General features: G+C 53.0%; 1 protein-coding gene across 7 annotated transcripts in view; it reads right to left on the bottom strand.

Moving 5' to 3' along the window:
* Nucleotides 1-3,138, bottom strand: part of MVB12B (multivesicular body subunit 12B) — a 69,680-nt gene that overhangs the window by 21,986 nt on the left and 44,556 nt on the right. The window lies entirely within an intron of this gene.

The raw sequence follows: 3,138 nt of genomic DNA, 5'->3' as shown, positions 1-3,138 counted from the left end.
GCGCGCCCCGCTGCCCGCAGCAGGGCCAGGCGGCGAGACGGCGGCAGCACCAAACTGCGCGGCGCTCGGTGTGGTGAGCGGGAGAGCAGGGGCCTCCCGGGCCGTGGAAGGAAACCTCTGTGACGGGCAAGGTTTACAGCTTCCCTCTTCGTCTTGAAATGACTTTGATTAAAAAAACAGACCTGGACTAAATTTTCATTTTTGCTAATTTGATTGTGGGCCTTGATTTTCTCCGTTTCCTGCATAGCTCACAACACGGCACAATCAGTTCTTTACTGCTAGATCAAGACACGAAAACACTTGAGAAAATACTCCTGGTTTTGATTATTTTCTTTTTTAACTAAAGTGAAGGTTAAGTACCTCACGGTGACGGCGAGGCAGTACCTCAGCGCGGCCGCTGTATCAGCACCAGAGAGCATGGAGAGACTTCAAACGAGCTCTTCAAATTGCAAGTGTTTAGGAGCTCTTGATTTTATTATTTTTTAATAAAATGTCCCCTTTGAAGTCTCTGCACCACACTAAACTTCAAAGATCACACCTAAGCATGTGCTACTTCCAAGCAACAACCCTTAATTAATTAGACCAGAGCAGATACAAACCAGGGCACTTGCGCGGGGCCGGGGCAGGTCCCACTCGCGGCCGGGGCGGCGAGGCGCAGGTACTCCTCCAGCGCCGCACGCGGGCCGCCGCGCTGAAGAGAAACACAGACGCTTTTCAATTACTTTCAGCTCCGGCTGTAATGACAGACAGACTCCTTGGAAGTCATTAAACATGTAATGCCTGTCTGCCGCGGGGAGGCAGGGAGGCGCAGGCCGGCAGGACTCGGGCTGGGGCGAGCAGTTGCAAAAGGCATCTCGGGAAGCACCCACAATAGCCGCAGTGTTCCCCGGCCGCTGGCTGTAAATTTCCCCCTCTTGATGAGAGAAACATCCTGCTGGGTAACGGCTGCTTCCTCCCAGCACCGGTATTTTTTGCGCTCCAGCCATGTCAGTACTGCAGGGTATATTAAAGAAACACACTGCATTTCGTTACAACATCTGGCCCGGGGAGCTTTGGTTTTCCTTTGCTGGGACACCTACGGGGTGTGATTTTGTGCAGCAGGGGCAGGGAAGTCGTCGCTGCGAGGGCACTGGACTCCCAGGCTCCACAACCTCTCCGGAGGGGGCCAGGTTCATGCACCAGACACTCAGGCTTGCACCGACGGCAGCGATCCTGCCCGGCACCGGCACCGCGCCATCTCCAGCTGTGCCCTGGGCGACCAACATCTGTCCCATGGGCTCCTGGGGAGATAAGGGCACACAGCACCCTCTCTTTACATGGCTTTGGTTTAAAGCACTTTAGTTTTCTTAAGCACACAGGCAGCTTTCTGCTTCCAGTAAGAGCCGGGGAAGACGACAGAGCGGCTGTCCTGAGAGCACCACGCTCTCCAAAACACGGGCACCCCTGAACATGAATGGGAAGCAGAAATTCATCAGGAGCACAGCGACGAAGAACGCGGGACTCCCACCGCCTGCCCTGGAGCTCAGGGACGCGCAGCACTCATGCTCCCACCATCCAGTGACGCCCAGCTACCTCACCTCGCCAGAAGAGCCTGGGGGAGGACCCAAAGCTGAGGCCTCCAGCGCCGGAGAGGACGGCAAGGGCGATGGCCGTGCTGCACGGGCGCCGGGGGCAGGAGCCCAGCTGGAGGAGGCTGCGCCGACACCCAGGTCTGGGGAGCCGAAAAGATGGGGGGAGGTTTCCTTGTCGTCCCAACAGCCGGACCCCGGAGCCACGGCCCCGGAGCCAAAAGCACTTCTGCAGGAGGAGCCCCATCGTGCCACTGCACAGCAACTCGGGATCCAGAGCTCCTAATGTAATTTAATTTTTAAGTGCTGAGAGTCATTAGTGGAGCCACATATTTCTATCAGGTAAATTTCATTTGCATATGCAAATTATATCTAAATACACTGCACCATTAATATGATCACTAATTACATAATAATAGTCACCAATCTCCACACAGATCAAACTTACAGTTTTGTAGCTATTAAGGAAATTGTGCTTTGTAATTAAGATAATCCTCATTTCCAGATGCTAATTAACTATATAATAATTAGCTTCTTTTGCTAATGCAAATTAAGTATTTTCACCCTTATTGGTAAAAGAGTTGCTTATCACTTAAAAAAGAGACAACCTAGAAATAATCCCTCCTCCCCCTTAAAGGTGAAAAGGTAACTCCACTTTTATCGGTCTCATTTGCGAATGCAAATTAGCCCTGATTAATCAAGTCACAGATAAATGCACCCGTCTCGTGGCAGGGGCAGCCGCCTGGAGCTTCTCTCCTGCCCTCGGAGGACCAGGACCACTCGTGGCCCTCGGGGACACCGGCCGGGCGCCGCTCCCCTCCCGCGGTGCCCGAGGGTGGTGGGGGCCGTGGCAAGCCCTGCTCGGGACGCCAGGCAGCGGAGCGGCGACAGCCGCCATGGCGAGCGGCGACGGCACGGGGCTCCTTCCACCGAGCCTCCCCGGGTGCCGAGGAGCGGCGGTGGCTAACGAGGGCTACCTGCCGCTGACAGCCAGCCAGGCCGCCTTGGCAGGGCTCAGCCTCGGCGGCAGCGCATTCATCATCCGCTAAACCAATCCACCCGCTCCGCACCACCATTTGTCATTAATTATGCTAATCAGCAAACCATTACTCTCTGATGACACCACAGCACTTATTAGCTAGTTACGGCTTTTCAAAAGCACAGCTTATTGTGTATGCAAGTGCCGCGCATACATTAGCCTACAGGGAAGAAATGTCCAATTATGAAAAGAAGAAATTTGCTATTATCTCCTTCTAACAAACCAATTTAGTAATTATAAAAGTCTCTGAACTCAGAAGGATTTTTTAAGAAGAGCCGAGCGATGAAACCGGAGAATTTTGTTTGCAATAACTTTCCGAGTTGGAACTAAAGTGACAATAGGGGAATGAACGGGTTTTATTATCCTAATTGCAATTCTCGCATCTTAACTTTAGAGGATCAAAAAGCAGAATTATAAAAGCACGACTGTATTTGGCTCGTTCCTTAAAGCATCCCCTGGATGTATTTTAGTAGCTCCCCCCCCCCGATTCCCCTAGCACGTGCGGGTCCCTCGGCAGGCCCAGCCTACCCC

The sequence above is a fragment of the Egretta garzetta genome, unplaced genomic scaffold, assembly GCF_000687185.1.
Source record: "Egretta garzetta isolate BGI_Z169 unplaced genomic scaffold, ASM68718v1 scaffold341, whole genome shotgun sequence".
Taxonomy (NCBI): domain Eukaryota; kingdom Metazoa; phylum Chordata; class Aves; order Pelecaniformes; family Ardeidae; genus Egretta; species Egretta garzetta.
This window is presented reverse-complemented; position numbering and strand designations above follow the sequence as displayed.